The 22,221-nt window shown below is 42.8% G+C and overlaps 1 protein-coding gene across 1 annotated transcript in view; it reads right to left on the bottom strand.

Moving 5' to 3' along the window:
* The window catches only part of LOC113875905 (zinc finger protein 211-like), a 100,378-nt gene that overhangs the window by 57,168 nt on the left and 20,989 nt on the right, over nucleotides 1-22,221 (bottom strand). The window lies entirely within an intron of this gene.

The raw sequence follows: 22,221 nt of genomic DNA, 5'->3' as shown, positions 1-22,221 counted from the left end.
TGTGTACACACTTATCCTGCACATCAGCCATTGTCACAAACACACCTGTGGATGCACTTTTGGAAGAGCCACATCCCACTGAGTTGGCTTCTGTCTCTTCTACTCCTTAATAATGCAGTTTCTGCAGCAGTTTCGGTTTCCCCTGGCCCCTGTAGTCTTACAACCAGTGACTGTCACTCACAGAATTGTGGACATCAGGGCACATGCTCTTTGCAAGACCTAGACAGGAGATTCCCCTCAACAGTGCTGACACCTCCTGTGATATCCCTTATGAACAGGGGGAAAACTTCACGCTGCTCCAAGAACTTGAGATTATCAGATCTCACCCCTCCCCAGAGTGATGTCTGAGTTTCCTAAAACACATAGAGGCTTCAAACAAGGACCAGAATGCCTTGCCCTCTTTCCTACGATTTCACTGGCACCAATGCAAATTTGGCCAAAACTGGCAAGCCAATATTTTGCCATCACACTATCCTCCCTGTGGCCCCTAAAAACCATTCACCCTTCGTGCCTGCGGAGCCCAAACCTCCTTGTAGAAAACCTCTTGCAGTATATAGAATACTCAAAAATAAAACAGTCCTTAAACAATAAGGCATCCATATTGCACAAACCAAAACAATGCGTGGCGCGCAGCCTGGGCTGGTGACTTGCTAGCTAGAAAAATAAATCGTGTGAGAACATGTCCATGAAGAAGGTGGCCCTTCTCTGTACACTTTGTCAGCTGAATTCATAAGGACTGGACTCTAACACATGGAAGAACAGAGGCCAGCTTCTCTGAGCACGCTGGGCTGGTGACTGAGGCACTGTGTAGCCCTGCCAGGTGACAGAGGTAAAATGGAGAAGTGGCAGCGACACAAATCCAGGAAGAGCCGCACACAGGTCAGGAAGTGCAAATAGCCACAGATGCTTCCTGCAAAACTGCGACTTAACGGGTATATCCCCTTGCAGACAGCTGGAAGTAGGAGACTGAATTCAGATGGACAGCTCCTCATTTTCTTCCAGTGTCATTATCCTGACAAGGAAAACTGCACATTCTCTTGCACATTCAAGACCTTTCTCCACTGTAAACTCTATCACATATAATGAGGCAAATTCTTTAGGAAAAAACTTCCCAAACTCCTGTCATGAATAAAACTTTTCTTGTGATCTCTCTGTTGAGAACAAATGGTGGATCTAGAGGTAAAGGTTTTCCCACATTCGCAACACACATAAAGACCTTTCACGTCTGTGAACACTGATGTTGAGGGACTGCAGAGCTTTCGGGAAAAGATTTCACTGCACTCATACTTCCTTTATCCAGTGTGAACTTGTGGATGATAACAGAAACCCCACCTAGACGCAAAAGATTTCCCACGTTCACTGCATTTATAAGGGTTTTCTCCAGGGTGAAGTCTACAGTGTTCAATGAGAGGAGACTCTTTCTTAAATGATTTCTCACATTCAGTGCATTCATAAGGTCTTTTGTGTGTGTGAATTCTCTGATACTCATGAAGAGTAGAACTAGAGGCAAAAGATTCCCACATTCACTGCACTCATACAGCCTCAATCCCATATGAACGCTCAGATGATAACAGAAACCCTACCTAGATGCAAAAGATTTCCTACATTCACTACATTTAGAAGGCTTTTGCCCAGAGTGAGGTCTACAGTGTTCAATAAGAGAAGACTGTTGCTTAAAGGATTCCCCACATTCATGGCACTCATAAGGCCTTTCTCCAGTGTGATTTCCCTGATTATAAATAAGGCTCCTCTTAGTGGTAAAAGATTTCTTGCATTCAGTACACTGATAAGGCTTTTCTCCTGTGTGAACTCTCTAGTGTATAACAAGGTAATATCTTTGGATAAAGAATTTCCCACATTCACTGCACACATAAGGCCTTTCTCCTGTGTGAACTCTCTAGTGTATAACAAGGTAATATCTCTGGATAAAGAATTTCCCACATTCACTGCACACATAAGGCCTTTCTCCTGTGTGAACTCTCTAGTGTATAACAAGGTAATATCTCTGGATAAAGAATTTCCCACATTCACTGCACACATAAGGCCTTTCTCCTGTGTGAAGTCTGATGACAGCAGAGGTGGAACCAGAAGAAGAACATTTCCCACATATAGCACACTCATAAGGCCGATCTCCAGCATGAATCTTATGATGATAACACAGGGCAGAATTGAACATAAAACATTTTCCGCACTCCCTGCACTCATACGGCCTTTCTCCTGTGTGAACTCTCTGATGATAACAGAGAGTAGAACTAGAGGTAAAAGATTTCCCACATTCACTGCATTCATAAGGCCTTGATCCACTGTGAACTCTCTGATGATAATGGGGGCCAGAACAAGATTTCCCACATTCATTGCATTCCTAAGGCCTTTTTCCACTATGAACCTTGCAGTGTTGAATGAGGTAAGATTGACACTAAATGATTTCCAACACTCACTACACTCATAAGGCCCTTTTCCTGTGTGAACTCTCTGGTGGAGAGTGAGTATCAACTTATTGGCAAAAGATTTCCCACATCCACCACATGCAAAAGGCCTTCTTTCCCCCTTATGTAGTCGCTGGTGTAGGATGAGAACTGAGCTATTGGTAAATGATTTCTCACATTCACTGCAAAATTAAGGCCTTTCTCTTATGTGAACTCTCCAGTGTACAATGAGATAACATTTTCATTTAAAAGCTATCCAACACTGGGTACACGCACAATGCCTTTTTCCATTGAGAACTATTGACTGTCAAACTAAGATGCATCTACAGCTAAAAGACTGTGCACACTCACAACACAAGTAATTTCCCCAATATGACTTCTCCAGGGATAAATGAGGACGAAGTTTTGGCTAAAGAAATTCCCACATTTGCTGCACTTGTACTGCCTTGCCCCAGGATGAGTTCTTTGATACAGACTGAGGGTTGAGGTTCGCCTGAATGATTTTCCACATTCACCACACACAGGGAGTCTTTTTCTAGTGTGGACTCTCTGGTGCACACAAATAAGGATTTGTATTTGAACGTTTTCCTACATTCACTGCACATAAAACAATGTCTTCCAGTGTGGACACTCTTGTCTTGAACAAGTGTGTGTTTGGGGTTCAGGGCTTTCTTGTGTTCTCCCAGGCTGTCATGACTTTCTCTGCTTTGTAAAGTTTGTTCACACTAGACAATATTGTCTGGCTTCTCCCTGGTGTGAGTGGACTGTTGCTGGAGATGTCCTGAAGTGGCCAGAAAGTCTCTTAACTTTCTCACAGGAAGAGGGCTTTTCTGACATATGGAGTTTGCAGTGCTTCACAAACAAGACCCTGTCTACATCATTTCCAAAGGATTTCTTTCCCATGAACTGCTTCTGGTGTTTTGGAGGTCTGCACCAAAATGAAATTGTTTCATGTGTATTTTATACCCAATCACTTTCTGGCTGTGTTGTGTTTCTTCATGCTCTGCCAAGTGAAAAATACGTCTCAAGATCAGACTACACTTCTCACAAATGTGATTCTTCTGGGAAAACGAAAGTGCCTTAGGAGTCCTGGCCTTTGACATGCCTATAGAAATGTTATGTTTAAAGGGTGCCTCTGAATCCTCTCCTCCACAGCAGCAACCTGAAAACACACACACACACATACACACACACACACCTGTGATGAAATAAATGCAAATAAACATGTCGACTTTCTGAGGAGGGAGCAATACCTTCATAAAGGTAATGAGTCATATCCAGGGGTGAGTCTGCAGGATGGTTTTCCAGAAAGATCTGTAATTCCACTGGGGAAGCAGCATTCCACTACTTGGCATGACTGTGCCTCTAAGGCAAAAGGATGGTATCCTTAACCAGGAGAAGGACATAAGAATATGGCGCAACACAAAGTTGAGCAGCACACTGTAGAGCTTGCTCATGTGCCAGAGGATTCCTGCAGGACCTATTCTGAAACGACATGAGACCGTGTAGAAGCAAATGTCCAAACCCAGGAGAAACCCAGCTGCTGTTCAAGGCCAATTTAAGGATGAGTGGACACCTCATAGCACATGTGAACCAAAGCTGCAGAGCAAGAGATGAGGAAGTATGAGAGAAAGGACCGAGATATGAAATCCAGAGAGATGAGGCTTATACCTGGGCTGAAGTCAGAGTAGATATAACAGTGGAGTAAAACTGACTACTCAGCCAAGTACCAACAACAGGACAAGAAAAATAGACAAGGGATGTGACATTAGCAAAAACCAAAAAATCTCGATTAAATGAGAAACATTCCTTATGTGACCTGAACACAGTCCTGATGTCACACCCTCCCCAGATTTCCCAGAAAAGGTACTTATGAGTTCATCTTGCAGCCTTGTCTACCCAGAACCCCTACAATCTTTGGTGCCCCTGACCCCAGCTGACAAAGTTGCAGAGCCATTATATGGCCAGTCCCTCTTGACAGCCCAAACTGGCACACCCCACCTAGCCAGTGACTTTGCAATCAATCCAAGTTAAGGTCTTTCCTCACCAAAGTCAGTCTGTAAATTCAGATGTGACTTATCCATCAGATGCAAAAAGATGACCAAAAGGCTATAAGAAACATGAAATATCAAGGAAACATGACATCACCGAAGGAGCATAACTTTACAGCAAGTGAACCCCCAAAAATGCATATCTATAAATAACTAGACAAAGAATTCAAAATAAATACTTGAAGGAAACTCAGCCAGCTCCAAGAGAACACAGACAGAAACTCAATGAAAGCAGGAAACACACACACACACACACACACACAAGCAAATTAACAGATTTGGAATTCCTGGGCTGTCCAATGGTTAGGGCTTTGTGCTTCCACCGCAGGAGGTACAGGTTTGATCCCTGGTCAAGAAATTAAGGTTCTGCATGTGATGTGGTGTGGCAAAAAAAAAAAAAAAAAAAGATCTGAAATAGAAGGAAAATAAAGGAATTAAACTCTGTAGCTGAAGACTACAATAAATGAAATGAAAAATATAATAGGGAACAGTCACTTGATCAAGCAGCAGAAATACCTGTGACTTTGAGTCAGGTGATTTCAAACCATCCAACCACAGGGAAGAAAGACTGAAGAAAGCCTATTGAAGTAAATTATGGGATGTTATCCAGGAAAATAATATTCACATTGTGGAAGTACCACAAGAAGTGACAAAGAATAGTAGTGAGAGTGGGCACCCTTGTTTTGTTCCTGAAGAAACAATAATTGAAAAGGACACGTGTATCCCAATGTTCATTGCAGCACAATTTACAATAGCTAGGACATGGAAGCAAACCTAGATGTCCATCAGCAGATGAATAGATAAAGAAGTTGTGGTACATATATACAATGGAATATTATTCAGCCATAAAAAGCTACACATTTGAGTCAGTTCTAATGAGGCAGATGACCTAGAGCCCATTATACAAAGTGAAGTCATTCAGAGAAAAATACCGTATATTAACACATATACATGGACTCTAGAAAGACGATATTGATGAACCTATTTGAGAGCAGCAATGGAGACACAGACAGAAAACAACTTGTGGACACAGCAGAGAAGGAGAAGGAGGGTGAACTGAAAGAGTAACACTGAAAAATATGCACTATCATATATGAAACAGATAACCAGTGGGAATGTGCTGTATGACACAGGGAACTGGGTTCTGTGACAACTTAGAGGGATGGGATGGGGTGAGAGGTGGGAGGGAGGTTCAAAAGGGTGGGGGCATATGTATACCTATGGCTGATTCATGTTGATGTAGGCAGAAACTAACACAATATTATAAAGCAAGTATCCTCCAATTAAACATTAAAGAAAGAAAGAAAGAAGAAATGATGGAAACACCAAAGGAACTACAAGTCAGTCATACAAAAATTAACGAGTTGGCAATTGTAAAGTCCTGACAAAATTTTCTCCATTCTCTTTTTTGTGCTTTTTGGTTTGTCTGCTTTTTAATTCTTGGTCACACTATATGCACAATCTTAGTTCCCTGACCAGGGATAGAACCTGCACCCCCTACAGTGGACATTCAGGACTGCCAGGCAAGTCCTCTCCATTCAAAAGACACGGTGGCTGACAATAAAGCCCTCAAGAGACTCATTTCAGCCCATGCTCCACAATAAGAGAAGTCACTGCAATGAGAAGCCCGTCCACTGCAACAAAGAGTAGTCCCAGCTCACTGCAACTAGCAAAAGCTCACCTGCAGCCACACAGACCTGGCAAAGTAAAAACCAAAGAAATTTTAAAAGACACACAGTGCCTGAGGATAAAGGCTTCAAGAGACTTACTTCAGCTTTAAGAACACAAATAGGCTGAAAGAGAAGAAATTGAAGGGAAAAAAAAACCTCCATACAAATGGAAACAAAACACTAGCTTATACTTATAAATAATCCACACTTAAGCCAAACAAAATAAACTTTAAGTCAAAATCTATCACAATAGACAAAAAATCATTAAATAAAGATAAAGGTGTTGACTCATCAAGAGGGCAGAACATATTATAAGTAGTATGTATCTAACATCAGAGCATTTAAATGTATAAGGCAAATATCAAGAAACTGGAAGGCAGAAAAGACAACAATGAAATAACATTAGCAGACTCCAATACCCATCTTTCAAGAATATGGGTAGATTAACCAAATAGAAAATCGATAAGGAAATATTTAATGGCACCTTAGCTCAAGCACTGACAAAATACTGAATGAATCTTTAGACCACCTGAGCCTAACAAACACACAGAATATCCCAATCAACTACAACAGAATACATTCTTCTCAATGGACACAGAACATTCTCTTGGAGAGATCATATATTAGGTCACAAAACAAGTCTTTACACTTTTAAGAAGACTTAAATCATGTCAAGAATTTTATCCATCCATAAGGGTTGGAAACTAAAAATCAGTAACGTAACGTGCTTAGTTGCTCAGTCATGTCTGACTATTTGTGACTCTATAGACTGTAGCCCACCAGGATTCTCTGTCCATGGAATTTTTTCAGGCAAGAACACCAAGAGCAGGTTACCATTTCCTACTCCACAGGATCCTCCCAACCCAGGGATCAAATCCACATCTCCCTAATCTCCTGCATTGGCAGATAGATTCTTTACCACTGCACCACCTGGAAGTCCCCAATAGCATAATACTATCATTGTGAATGCTGGAAAGCTCAAAAATATATGGACGTTAAAAAAGACATATGGCCATTAAAGAATACATTCCTGAATGTGTTGAAGGGAAAAAAAAAATAAGAAAAGATTATCTTGCTGCTGCTAAGTCACTTCAGTCGTGTCCGACTCTGTGCGACCCCATAGACGGCAGCCCACCAGGCTCCCCCGTCCCTGGGATTCTCCAGGCAAGAACACTGGAGTGGGTTGCCATTTCCTTCTCCAATGCAGGAAAGTGAAAAGTGAAAGTGAAGTCGCTTAGTCGTGTCCGACTCATAGCGACCCCACGGACTGCAGCCTACCATAATAAAATGGAATCAAAATATGCCACAACTTAAAAAAAACAAACTCAAATCTAGAAGGAAAGAAATAACAAACATTAGAGCAGAAATAAATAAAATACAGACTAAAAATACAATGGGAAGATTAACAAAGCTAAGAGTTGGTTTTTGAAAAGAATCAAAATGGACAAACCTTTAGCTGCACGAAAAGAAAAGATTCAAGTAAATGAAATCAGAAATGAAAAAGGAGATACTACAACTGATACTGCAGACACACAAAGATCATAAAAACCACAATCAACAATTAAATGCCAGGACATCCTTGGTGGTCCAGTTGTTATGAATCCACCTGCCAATGCAGGGAACATAGATTTGATCCCTGGGCCACGAAGATGTGGAAGATTCCACACGCTGAGGAGCAACTAAGCCCATGCACCACAACTACTGGGCCTGCGTGCTCTAGGGCCCACGTGCTGCAAGTTCTGAGCCCACCCACTGCAACTACTGAAGCCCCAGCACTTGCAGCCTGTGCTCTGCAACAAGAGAATCCCTCACAATGAGAAGCCCACATACTGAAATGAAGAGTAGTCCCCCATGCCACAACTAGAGAAAGCCTGTGACAAGCAACGAAGACTCAGTAAAGCCGCAAACAAACAATTAACTGCCAACAGGAAAAACTAGAAAAAAATGAATAAATTCTTTGAAACAGACAACCCAGCAACAATAAAACTTGAAGAAAAAAAAATCTGAATAAATCAGTAACAAGTTAAGAAACTGAATCATTAATCAATTATCTCCCAACAAACTAAGCCACAAAGATATATTTTACAGCACAGGGAAATATAGCCACCGTTTTATAATAATGTTAAATTTAGTATAACTTATAAAAAAATGTTTTGGCTATGCTGCATGGCATGCATGATCTTAGTTTGACAACCAGAGATCAAACCCATGCCTCCTGCAATGGAAGCATACAGTTCTAACCAGTGGACCATCAGAGAATTTCCCAATTAATAAGAATATTGAGTCACTGTGTCTTACCCTGGTACTGATATAATATTGTAAACCAACTATGCTTCAGTTTTTAAAAAATAATTTATAATGACTGTCCCAACAAAGAAAAATACAGAGTCACTGGTAAATTCTACCATGATTTTAAAAACTAATGTCAATCCTTCCTCAACTCTTCCAAACCACTGAAGAAATACTTCCAAACTCACTTTCCCAGGCTAGAAATATATGTCAATAGCAAAGAAAGTTATGGAAATTACAAGAAAAAAAAAAAAAAAAACTATATGCCAACATCCTTGATAAACATAGAAGAAAAAAATCTCCAACAGAAAATAGCAAACCAAACTCAACAGTGTATTAAAAATCTTACACCATCATCAACTGTGATTTACTCCTGGGATACAAGGATAGTTTTTCATATACAAATCAATAAACATGACACATAATAGAATGAAGGATACAAATCATATGATCATCTCAATAAATGCAGAAAAATCCCTTAACAAAATAGAGCACATTTACCTGTCAAAAACTCTTAACACTTGGTGTGTAGAAGGAATGTAACTCAATATGATAAACACATATAAAATAAGTCCATGCTGACATCATATTCTTGCCTGGGAAATCCCATGGACAGAGGAGCCTGGTGGGTTACAGTCCATGGGGTCACCAAGAGTCAGACCTGACTGAGCACACATACACACAACATCACACTCAAAATTTATTTTTATTTTTTTAATATTTCTTTATTATTTTGGTGACTCTGGATCTTAGTTGTGGCACGTGGGATCTAGTTCCCTGTCCAGGGATTGAACCTGAGCTTCCTGCACTGGAAGCAGAGTCTGAGCCCCTGGACCACCAGGCAAGCCCCCACACTCAAAATTTAAAACCTAAAAGCTTTCTCAATACCTATTAATGAAGAGACTGCCTCTTCAAGGAACAAGAAAAGGATGCCTATTATGTTCATTTCTATTCAATATTGTTCTGGAAGGCCTGCTCAGATCACCAGTTCATGAGAAAAAACTAATAATAAAATCACAAAGGAGCAAAACTGTGTCTGAAGAAGACAAGATCTTATATTCAGAGGATCCTAAATGCTCCCCCTTAAAACTGTTACAACTATTAAACAAATTCAGTAAAGTCGCAGGATACAAAAATCAATATGTAAAAATCAGTTGCATCTCTAAAAACAATAAGATATCTGAATAAAAACTAGGGCAGCAATTACATATGTAATATCAAAAACAATGAAATACATATGAATAAATTTAACCAAAAAGATCTGAACACTGAAAACTATAAGACACTGATAAAAGAAAGTGACACAAATAAATGAAAAGATAACTCATGTCCTTGTACTGGAATAATTAATAGCATTACAGTATCCATGCTACCCTATGCAATATACAGATTCAATGCAATTCCTATCAAAATTACAATTTTTCACAGAAATAGAAGATGAATCCTAAAGTTCATATAGAGCGACAAATAACCTCAAAGAGCCAAAGCAATCTTGAGCAAGAAGATCAAATCTCAAGATACGAAACTTCCTGATTTCAAAATACACTGCAAAGCTCAAGTAATCAAAATAGTATTTCACTGTCATAAAAACAGACACACAAAGGAATGGAGCAGAATAAAGAACCCAGGAAAAAGTCCCAAACATATATGGTCAACTAATCTTTGACAAGGGTGCAAATAACACACAATGGGGGCAGTCTCTTAAATAAAAGGTGTTGAGAAAAGTGGATCTCCACATGCAAAACAATGAAACTGGGACTTCCCTGGTAGCTCCGAGGTTACGAATCCACCTTGCAAGGCAGAGGAAGCAGATTCACTGCCTACGATCCCACATGCTGTGAAGCAACTAAGCCTGAGCCCATGTGCTCCAGTCTGTGCGGCACAACTGGACAGTCTGTGCGCTGCAACGGAAGACCCCTCACGACACAGTGAAGATTCTGTGCGCGGAAACTAAGACTTGATGCATGCAGATAAATCAACAAATATTCAGAAAAGAAAACAGTGAAATTGAACCCATTAACAGTAATTAGCTCATAGTGAATTAAAGAGTTAAACCTAAGACCTGAAAGTGTAGACTTGCTTGGAGGCAAAAGCAAGAAATAAGCTATTTGGCAGTGGTCTTGGCAGTGATTCTTTTTTTTTTTTAATATTACATGAAAGTACAGTGGAAAAAAAAATTAGAACTGAAACTACATCAACCTGAAAAGCTTCTGCAGAGCAAAAAAAAAAAAAAAAAATGAACAAAATGAAAATGTAATCTACAGAATTGCAGAAAATTATTTGCAAGCCATGAACCTAGTAAGGTGGTGATACTTTAAACACATAACATAATCAAATCAGCAAAAACAGAATAATCTTATTAAAATATGAACAGAGGATCTGATTAGACGTTATATACAAATGGCTAACAAGTACATGAAAAACTGTTCTTTCTCACTAATCACCAGGGAAATGTAAATCCAAGCCACAATGAGATAGTATTACAAAACTGTCAGGATGGCTATCATCGAAGAGATGAGTGCTGGCAAAAGTACAGAGATAAGGGAACCCTTGGTGGGAAGATAAATTGGTATAGACTTTATGGATAGACAGTATGGAAGTTCCTCAGAAGTTCGAAATAGAACTACCATACGATCCAGCAATCCCATTTCTTGGAATATAGCCCAAAGAAATGAAATCAAATGGGGAAAACATAATCTGCAGTCTTATGTTTGCAGCAGCATTATGGACAGACAATACACAAGATGTGGAAACAACCTAAGTGTTCATCCATGTATGAATAGATAAACAAGGTGTAATATACTCACACATACACATGCACATCTGAAAAATTATTCAGCCATAAAAAAACGGAAGTCCTCCCATATACATGGATGAACCAGAAGGACATTATGCCAAATTATGTATGGTATCACTCATGTAGAATTTAAAACAAAAAAGCAAAACACGTTTAACTCACAGAAACAGAGAAGTTGTTGCTCAAAAGGGACAAATCTTCAGTTACAAGATGGTGCAGTCCATTAAACTCACTGCAAGACTGCTGCTGCTGCTGCTGCTGCTAAGTCGCTTCAGTCGTGTCCGACTCTGTGCTACCCCATAGACGGCAGCCCGCCAGGCTTCCCCGTTCCTGGGATTCTCCAGGCAAGAACACTGGAGTGGGTTGCCATTTCCTTCTCCAATGCATGAAAGTGAAAAGTGAAAGTGAAGTCGCTCAGTCATGTCTGACTTTTAGCGACCCCATGGAATGCAGCCTACCAGGCTCCTCCATCCATGGATTTTCCAGGCAAGAGCACTGGAGTGGGGTGCCATTGCTTTCTCCCACTCCAAGACTACAGACCTCCAATTCTTCCCCGTGAGGATTCAGTATAGAAAAGAGGGAGTGCAAACAACCCAGCCACAACTTCCATAGCAACTACCCAGAAAGCTGGGAAAACAAGCACTGCTGGAGGTCCACCTGTCAGAAGGCAGAGCACCCCTATGGAAAAGGGGGGTGAGCCAGGATACAGAGCTCACTCTAGGTATCTGGAAAGGCTTTGAGAGTCTTACTCAGTGAAGAAACGAGTGCAAAGTTTTCCAGGATCACACTGAGGTACAGGCATCTCTCAGCCTCATCAAGGAGCCTCCATTCCTCCGAGGAGAAATACACAGCAATGTCTTTAAAGCTTAAACTGTCCTGTCAACATAGGGACAGAGGAAACAATGTTCTGAGAACCCACAGTCCATTGCCACACACATCTACCCCACTGGCATCCTCTCCTCCCAAACTCCTCACCTCAGAGGAGACACCCGGACCTGGGGCTGCTAATGCAGCCTTGGGTCATCCTTGGGTCACATACATCACTGAAGTCAGCCCTCAGCAATAATACACAATAATGCCATGTAAGCTCTGGGCCTGGCTAGCAGAGCCCCACCCCTCCCATCAAGCAATTCCCCTGGAGTCTCCCCTGTTGTCTGTACAACACACAGACAAACCTGGGCTCACGCCTCACTATCAAGTCCTGAATACCAGGCCTGTGGGGCCATCAGCTCACAGTACCTGTGCATGCGCACATCCTTTTATAGACTGTCTCTAACTCCATCATTCCTCACTCCCACCGTGTGGGGTTACACTCCCACCGTTCCGCCACCTTCCTGCTCTATAATACAGGATTCACCCTGGACTCATTCATACACCCAACGTATAGCCTCCAGAGACTGCTTGACACTCTAAAACTGTCCACAACCACCCCAGACCTCTGATGAATCTCAGTGCAAGGGACAGTCCCACATGCTGCTTTGCAGGCCTCTCTACCTGCTTCTGATCCCTGATTCAATACTAGCCATGTATAATGCAACACGTGAATCACACACACCCATGACACTCTTCCAGTTCTGTGATACACTCATCATCTGTCCCCTCAACAGTCACAACCGTCTACTCAACCTTCCTTAAAATCCCAGCCCTTACAGTCTCCCTGCGACATGATGACTCTTGACTACATTTACCACAGACCTTATCCTCCAACAAGACGAAAATACTCTCGGCTCCATCAAGGCTCACTGCACAATTCTGGTGAATCTGGATAATATTAAGTTAGCAGGAGCACTGGCCTCAATGCCAATTTGTTTCAATTATTTCTCTGCCTCCCAAGCCACACACACACACACACACACACACACACATATATATATATTTCCTCAATATTTCAAGCTTTTTATTTACTATTGGAGTATGGCTGATTAACAATGCTGTGACAAGTTCAGGTGGTACAGTGGTTAAGAATCCGTCTGCCAATGCAGGGGTCACAAATTCCATTCCTGGTCCGGGAAGAGTACTACAAGCCATGGAGAAACTAAGGCCATGCTCCACAACGACTGAAGCCTGCTAGTCCCAGTGCCCCAGCTCTGCAACGAGAGAAGCCACCACAATGAGAAGACTGATCACCTCAAGAAAGAGTAAACCCCGCTTGCCACAACTAAAGAAAGCCCACTTACAGCAATAAACACCCAGCACAACCAAATATAATTATTTACAAAATAAAGACCTGATTACCAGATCCACTGCTGTTTGTTCTTAAAGACCTGCTGTACCCTGCTACCAGTTCAGACACACCTTCAAGTATTTGCACATGCTGGAATGGCAAACCACTTCAGTATTCTTGCCTTGAGAACCCCATGAACAGTATGAAAAGGCAAAATGATAGGATACTGAAAGAGAAACTCCCCAGGTCAGTAGGTGCCCAATATGCTACTGGAGATCAGTAGAGAAATAACTCCAGAAAGAATGAAGGGATGGAGCCAAAGCAAAAACAATACCCAGCTGTGGATGTGACTGGTGATAGAAGCAAGGTCCGATGCTGTAAGGGCAATATTGCATAGGAACCTGGAATGTCAGGTCCATGAATCAAGGCAAATTGGAAGTGGTCAAGTAAGAGATGGCAAGAGTGAATGTCGACATTCTAGGAATCAGCGAACTGAAATGGACTGCAATGGGTGAATGTAACTCAGATGACCATTATATCTACTACTGCGGGCAGGAATCCCTCAGAAGAAATGGAGCGGCCATCATGGTCAACAAAAGAGTCAGAAATGCAGTACTTGGATGCAATCTCAAAAACGACAGAATGATCTCTGTTCGTTTCCAAGGCAAACCATTCACTATCACAGTAATCCAAGTCTATGCCCCAACCAGTAATGCTGAAGAAGCTGAAGTTGAACGGGACTATGAAGACCTACAAGACCTTTTAGAACTAACGCCCCCAAAAAGATGTCCTTTTCATTATAGGGGACTGGAATGCAAAAGTAGGAAGTCAAGAAACACCTGGAGTAACAGGAAAATTTGGCCTTGGAATATGGAATGAGGCAGGGCAAAGGCTAATAGAGTTTTGCCAAGAAAATGCACTGGTCATAGCAAACAGCCTCTTCCAACAACACAAGAGAAGACTCTACACATGGACATCACCAGATGGTTAACACCGAAATCAGATTAATTATATTCTTTGCAGCCAAAGATGGAGAAGCTCTATACAGTCAGCAAAAACAAGACCAGGAGCTGACTGTGGCTCAGACCATGAACTCATTGCCAAATTCAGACTTGAATTGAAGAAAGTAGGGAAGACCACTAGACCATTCAGGTATGACCTAAATCAAATCCCTTATGATTATACAGTGCAAGTGAGAAATAGATTTAAGGGCCTAGATCTGATAGATAGAGTGCCTGATGAACTATGGATGGAGGTTCATGACATTGTACAGGAGACAGGGATCAAGACCATCCCCATGGAAAAGAAATGCAAAAAGCAAAATGGCTGTCTGGGGAGGCCTTACAAATAGCTGTGAAAAAAAGAGAAGCAAAAAGCAAAGGAGAAAAGGAAAGATATAAACATCTGAATGCAGAGTTCCAAAGAATAGCAAGAAGAGAGAAGAAAGCCTTCCTCAGCGATCAGTGCAAAGAAATAGAGGAAAACAAACAGAGGAAAGACTAGGGATCTCTTCAAGAAAATCAGAGATACCAAAGAACATTTCATGCAAAGATGAGCTTGATAAAGGACAGAAATGGTATGGACCTAACAGAAGCAGAAGATATTAAGAAGAAATGGCAAGAATACACAGAAGAACTGTACAAAAAAGATCTTCATGACCCAGATAATCACGATGGTGTCATCACTGACCTAGAGTCAGACATCCTGGAATGGGAAGTCAAGTGGGCCTTAGAAAGCATCACTATGAACAAAGCTAGTGGAGGTGATGGAATTCCAGTTGAGCTATTCCAAATCCTGAAAGATGATGCTGTGAAAGTGCTGCACTCAATATGCCAGCAAATTTGGAAAACTCAGCAGTGGCCACAGGACTGGAAAAGGTCAGTTTTCATTCCAATCCCAAAGAAAGGCAATGCCAAAGAATGCTCAAACTACCGCACAATTGCACTCATCTCACACACTAGTAAAGTAAGGCTCAAAATTCTCCAAGCCAGGCTTCAGCAATATGTAAACCGTGAACTTCCTGATGTTCAAGCTGGTTTTAGAAAAGGCAGAGGAACCAGAAATCAAATTGCCAACATCCGATGGATCATGGAAAAAGCAAGAGAGTTCCAGAAAGCATCTATTTCTGCTTTATTGACTATGCCAAAGCCTTTGACTGTGTGGATCACAATAAACTGTGGAAAATTCTGAAAGAGATGGGAATACCAGAACACCTGATCTGCCTCTTGAGAAACCTGTATGCAGGTCAGGAAGCAACAGTTAGAACTGGACATGGAACAACAGACTGGTTCCAAATAGGACAAGGAGTACGTCAAGGCTGTATATTGTCACCCTGCTTATTTAACTTATATGCAGAGTACATCATGAGAAACGCTGGACTGGAAGAAACACAAGCTGGAATCAAGATTGCCAGGAGAAATATCAATAACCTCAGATTTGCAGATGACACCACCCTTATGGCAGAAAGTGAAGAGGAACTAAAAAGCCTCTTGATGGAAGTGAAAGTGGAGAGTGAAAAAGTTGGCTTAAAGCTCAACATTCAGAAAACGAAGATCATGGCATCCGGCCCCACCACTTCATGGGAAACAGATGGGGAAACAGTGTCAGACTTTATTTTTCTGGGCTCCAAAATCACTGCAGATGGTGACTGCAGCCATGAAATTAAGAGACGCTTACTCCTTGGAAGGAAAGTTATGACCAACCTAGATAGCATATTCAAAAGCAGAGACATTACTTTGCCAACAAAGGTCCGTCTAGTCAAGGCTATGGTTTTTCCTTTGGTCGTGTATGGATGTGAGAGTTGGACTGTGAAGAAGGCTCAGTGCCGAAGAATTGATGCTTTTGAACTGCGGTGTTGGAGAAGACTCTTGAGAGTCCCTTGGATTGCAAGGAGATCCAACCAGTCCATTCTGAAGGAGATCAGCCCTGGGATTTCTTTGGAAGGAATGATGCTAAAGCTGAAACTCCAGTACTTTGGCCACCTCATGGGAAGAGTTGACTCATTGGAAAAGAGTCTGATGCTGGGAGGGATTGGGGGCAGGAGGAGAAGGGGACGACAGAGGATGAGATGGCTGGATGGCATCACTGACTCGATGGACGTGAGTCTAAGTGAACTCCGGGAGTTGGTGATGGACAGGGAGGCCTGGCGTGCTGCGATTCATGGGGTGGCAAAGAGTCGGACACAACTGAGCAACTGATCTGATCTGATCTGATCTGTTCCTGGGAAAACCTTCCATACCAGTTTAGTCATCAGGAAACAAAATATGTGTATGTTACCTTTGTTCTGCAGTCAGGACCCAGAGCTGGATTCATGGCCCTCACATTCAAGAGCTGAGATTATATCAAGGCAAGTCTCTGGACACAATACCCTGACACTCTATAAAGTGAAAGTGAAAGTTGCTCAGTGGTGTCCGACTCTTTGCGACCCCATGGACTGTATGATCCAAGGAATTCTCCAGGCCAGAACACTGGAGTGGGTAACCCTTCCCTTCTCCAGGGATCTTCCCAACCCAGGGAGCAAACCCAGGTCTCCCGCATTGCAGGCAGACTCTTTATCAGCTGACCACTCTCTATGGGTGGTGTCAATATCAGTGAGGGACTGGGACATCATCTCCTGCCTTGTGTAAGATCCCTAAGTACTTTTCCAACCTTCAGAACCTGGGGGATGAGGAAGACAACTGTGGCTGGACTCCCAAGTATGCAGGACTCCCCTGGATCCCCACCAGGCCTTGAACCTGGACTTGGGGTTAACTTAATAACCTCTGTGTTTCAGTCCTCAGAGCAGCCTCTTATCAGATCCCTGACCTTGGAAAATGGTGCTACTTCTCTTTGCCACAACCTATTCATCAACCACCTCCAATCTGTTTCCTCTCTGAACTGGATTTTGGTGACCTTTAAAACCCTAACACATATGGGATTTCTCTGGCAGCTCAGTAGTAAAGAATCTGTCTGCCAATGCAGGGGACACAGGTTTGATCCCTGGTCTGGGAAGATATCACATGGCGCAGAGCAACTAAGTCCCCGCACCACAACTACTCACTCCAGCTACAGCCGGAGTTCTGCCAACAAGTGAAGCCACCTCGCACCCTCTGCAACTAGAGAAAGCCCTCCAGCAGCAAGGAAGAGCCCAGTGGGCAGAAACGAAGACCCCATGCAGTGTAAAAACAAGAACAACAAACCCCTAACACATAAGTGTCCCTCTTCTGTCCACTAGCCTCCACCGCCTCCAGGTCAAGCAGAAAAAGAAACCTCTCTGCCAGTTCAGGTACACTCCCTCAACTCGGGTTCCTGCAGACATCAGTTGGAATCCAGGTTCCCCAAACCTACCCGCCTCAGTTCGACCTCCAAGTCTCTGCACCTACAGGTACCTGTGCCCATCACCCTCTCCCACGCGTCATCACACTGTCTGTCAGACACAGGGTCCACCCACGACCGCCTCACCGTCCTGGAGCCCGGGGCCTGGGCTGCGGGCACAGGAGCAGGCGCCCTGCACTCGGGGCTTTAGTGTCTGGTGGAGTGAGGGCGGTGAGAGCCCTGCGGGCCAGCCTTTACCTGAGGTGGATCCCTTAGCACCGCCACCGCCATCAGACTCTGGCAGGAGCGGCCGGGGAACGCGGGCAAGGACTTTCCTCTCCTCGGCTTGGCGCAGGGTACCGGTCATCGTTGCAGAACCTCAGAGCCCACTATGTGGTGCGGGGACACCGCCTGCTCTCGCGCTTTTAGATCGGGTCACCCGGTGAGGAATCAGCGGCCCCCAACCAGGACACTCACAGCAGTTTAAAATGGCCACCACAAGCAAGATACCGGAAGTCCCGCCCCAATGGGCCCAGTGTGAAGAATTTCCCCGGAAATGCATTCATGTGGATCTTCCTTCCTGGGCGCAGGATCTTCCCTGTAGTATTGTTCTCAGGGCTTTAGCGATTGCCGGAAAGTGTGTTCTCCTTTCTGACCAACCGTAACTTGTGCCAACTGGCACCCGGAAGGATGCTGGAAAGCAGTCATCTTACCTTGAGGAAGGAAGGGTTCTGTTTCTTGTTAAATGCAGCAAAGTGACAAAATTTCAGAATTCCTGAAGCTCACTCAGCTCCCAGAAGATAAAAATATTGAGACTGTCAACTTCAGATTGGCACTTGCCATGGTGCTTGCCGCCTACCTCTACAAGGATTAAATCATGTGCTGCTCCAGCTGTTGACTTCAACACCCTCTGAAAGTGGTTCTGAGTGGAAAGCAGAAATGAAGCATTCTATGCTTGCGGCAGGGGGGCGGGGGGGAGGGGGGGCGTGGAACGGGGGCAGCAAACTTGCAGGACAGGTCTTCAGATGATGAGCCCAATTCTTATATCTCCTCATATCTAGAAAGGCACTAAAATCCTTCATGGTGATGACTGTTTTCTCGTGACTCTCAGAAAGTTTCCCGAAACTAGCAGAAACCTTCTCAGAAAAATATGCGCTTGATTGCATGTACTCTCCCTTCACCAAAATCACATGTACACTAACCTTACCCCCACCTCTTCGGAGCACTTTCTCAGAGTTATCTGAGATGCTGTTTCCTGGGGGTCAGTCCTAATTTAGCCCCCAAATAAAACTTAACTTGCAACTCTCACTTGTACAATTTTTTTAAGTCAATAAGATGCACTCAAATGTCATTCTTCTAAATGGCCATATTATTCTAGAGCCATTCAGATATGAGTCAGCAAGTTCAGATCAGTCGCTCAGTCGTGTCAGACTCTTTGCAACCCCATGGACTGCAGCACGCCAGGCTTCCCTGTCCATCACCAACTCCCGGAGCTTGCACAAACTCATGACCATTGAGTTGGTGATGCCATCCAAACATCTCAGCCTCTGTCATCCCCTTCTCCTGCCTTAATCTTTTCCAGCATCAGGGTCTTTTCCAATGAGTCAGTTCTTCGTATCATGTGGCCAGAGTACTGAAGTTTCAGTTTCAGCATCAGTCCTTCCAATGAATATTCAGAACTGATCTCCTTTAGGATTGACTGGTTGGATCTCCTTGAAGTCCAAGGGACTCTCAAGAGTTTTCTCCAACAGCAGAGTTTAAAAGCATCAATTCTTTGGCACTCCGCCTTCTTTATGGTCCAACTCTCACATCTATACCTGACTACTGGAAAAACCATAGCTTTGACTAAACAGACCTTTGTTGGCAAAGTAATGTCTCTGCTTTTAATATGCTGTCTAGGTTGGTCATAACTCTTCTTCCAAGGAGCAAGCGTCATTTAATTTCATAGCTACAGTCACCAACTGCAGTGATTTTAGAGCCCCCCCAAATAAAGTCTCTCACTGTTTCCAAGGTTTCCCGATCTATTTGCCATGAAGTGATGGGACCAGATGCCATGATCTTAGTTTTCTGAACGTTGAGATTTAAGCCAACTTTTTCACTCTCCTCTTTCACTTTCATCAAGAGGCTCTTTAGTTCTTCGCTTTCTGCCATAAGGGTGGTGTCATCTGTATCTGAGGTTATTGATATTTCTCCCAGCAATTTTGATTCCAGCTTGTGCTTCATCCAGCCCAGCATTTCTCATGATGTACTCTGCATATAAGTTAAATAAGCAGGGTGACAATATACAGCCTTGACGAACTCCTTTTCCTATTTGGAACCAGTCTGTTTTTCCATGTCCAGTTCTAACTGTTGCTTCCTGACCTGCATACAGATTTCTCAAGAGGCAGGTCAGGTGGTCTGGTATTCCCATCTCTTGAAGAATTTTCCACAGTTTGTTGTGATCTACACAGTCAAAGGCTTTGGCATAGCCAATAAAGCAGATATTTTTCTGGAACTCTCTTGCTTTTTTGATGATCCAATGGATGTTGGCAATTTGATCTCTGGTTCTTCTGACTTTTGCCTTTTCAGAATCCAGCTTGAACATCTGGAAGTTCACGGTTCACATGCTGTTGAAGCCTGGCTTGGAGAACTTTGAGCATTACTTTGCTAGCATGTGAGATGAGTGCAACTGTGCTCTTTGGCATTGCCTTTCTCTGGGACTGGGATTAAAACTGACCTTTTCCAGTCCTGTGGCCACTGCTGAGTTTTCCAAATTTGCTGGCATATTGACTGCAGCACTTTACCAGCATCATCTTTTAAAATTTGAAATAGCTCAACTGGAATTCCATCACCTCCATTAGCTTTGTTCGGAGTGATGTTTCCTAAGGCCCACTTGACTTCACCGTCCAGGATGTCCTCTAAATGGCCTCTCAATGGCCATATTATTCTGCTGCTGCTGCTAAGTCACTTCAGTCGTATCTGACTCTGTGCGACCCCCATAGACAGCAGCCCATCACGCTCCCCCGTCCCTGGGATTCTCCAGGCAAGAACACTGGAGTGGGTTGCCGTTTCCTTCTCCAATGCATGAAAGTGAAAAGTGAAAGTGAAGTCGCTCAGTCGTGTCCGACACTCAGCGACCCCATGGACTGCAGCCCACCAGGCTCCTCCGTCCATGGGATTTTCTAGGCAAGAGTACTGGAGTGGGTTGCCATTGCTTTCTCCGATATTATTCTAGAGCCATTCAGAAATGAGTCAGCAAGTAGCTGGACACATTATATAATTGTTCTTTAAATTCATGTACTGAAGCTGTAGTCAGTTTTCTGTGTTGTATTATGATTGGCTATGAGCAAAACAGTCTGTACAGGGTCATGACTGGGGGAAAGAAGATGGATATTCTAAATTAGGTGGTCAAGCAGGAGTTTTACTTCCGGTTCCACAATAAAGCTTCTTTCTTTCCTACAGAACTAGGGATTGTGTTCTATCCACTGAGAAACACTTTCATCCATATATTATCTCTTATTCCACTTCCTAACATAAACTCGATTCCTTTTAGTGAACAGATATCCATCTCAAACTGAAAGCAACAGAACTAATGTTATTTTGGTATGGGTCAGTAGCTGCAACTTTTAGAGTCGCAGCACATATGGAAGGGAGTATCTGAACACTTATACAAAAGAAGGCATCTTAAGCTTATGATCTCGTGTCCCTGCTGGTAAGTGACTATCATTTTCCAGTGACTGCAGGCACACTTCCTTACAGCGACATGAGATAATATCAGAAAGTTTTGACATGCAAGTTTCAGAAAGTTATTAATGTGTGTGTTGTTACTCAAAGACAGTAGCAGATACCGCCCTGCGGATACAGCAAGTGATGTTGAAAACATCAGAGAATTTTCAATAGTGCTTTTATTCTTGAAAACATTAATACCAACTTGGAGAAAGAATTGACGTGGACGTTAAGATTAGCTAAACTAGGACTTCCCTGATGGTACATTAATAAGAATCCGCCTGCCACAGCAGGGGACATGGATTCCACCCCTGCCTGGTCTGGGAAGATTTCTACATGCCTCGGGGCAAGTAGGCCAGTGTGCCACAATTATTGCGCCTCTGCTCTGCAACAAGAGAAGCTGCTGCTCGCTGAAACTAGAGAAAGCCAGTGCACAGCAAGGAAGACCCACTGCAACCAAAATAAGTGAATAAAAAAATCTTAATTAACTTTATTTTTTTTAAGTAGCCAAAACTAGTAAATGTGAACAAGAATTTGGAGTATCATGTTTATTCACGGCTCTAGTAAATTTTCATTATACAAAATACAGTGTCAGGCACTGTTTTAGATGTATGGAAATCATGACAGATGAAAACCTATTCTTTTTTCATGCAGCTTACATTCTTCAATGAACAAGAAAGGATACATGAAAGAAAAAGTGTCTAATTAGTTTTAATGTTATATTAGAAAGTTCAAAGACTCATCTACATGTCATCTAACTCAGATATGACTGAGACCTAATGCACAATTAACCCTGAGGCAAAATTGCTCTCCAGCTGTGAAACCA

The sequence above is a fragment of the Bos indicus x Bos taurus genome, chromosome 18 (genome assembly GCF_003369695.1).
Source record: "Bos indicus x Bos taurus breed Angus x Brahman F1 hybrid chromosome 18, Bos_hybrid_MaternalHap_v2.0, whole genome shotgun sequence".
Lineage (NCBI taxonomy): Eukaryota > Metazoa > Chordata > Mammalia > Artiodactyla > Bovidae > Bos > Bos indicus x Bos taurus.
This window is presented reverse-complemented; position numbering and strand designations above follow the sequence as displayed.